This window comes from Larus michahellis, chromosome 1 (assembly GCF_964199755.1).
Source record: "Larus michahellis chromosome 1, bLarMic1.1, whole genome shotgun sequence".
Lineage (NCBI taxonomy): Eukaryota > Metazoa > Chordata > Aves > Charadriiformes > Laridae > Larus > Larus michahellis.
Genome location: NC_133896.1, coordinates 56,577,274 through 56,577,652, shown reverse-complemented (window position 1 = coordinate 56,577,652; position 379 = coordinate 56,577,274).

The following is a 379-nucleotide window of genomic DNA, read 5'->3' as shown; positions in this document are numbered from 1 at the left end:
GGCCGCACCCCCTCCCCTCCCCTCCCCTCCTCCTCCTCTCCCCCCCCACCCCCCCCCGGCCCCTCTTTAGAACCTGCGCAATGTTTTCCCCGGCGCGCGGGGGGGGGCGGGGCGCCGGTTGGGCGGGAACCGCCTGAGGGGACGCCGCCGCCTTCTCCTCAGCCACCGCTTCCCCCCGCCACCGCCTCCCCTGGCTTCCCGCCTCCCTTCTCCGGGAGCCCGGCTGCCACTGGCGCCCCGCTTTCCTCACGGAAAGGGCCCGTCGGTGTCCAAAATCGGGGAGAGCCGTGAAGGAAGCGCCGCCCGCCACCGGCGCGGCCTCCAGCCGCCGCAAAGCCGGCGGTGTTTAATGAGTGTTTTCCACAGGAATGGCCCGCGG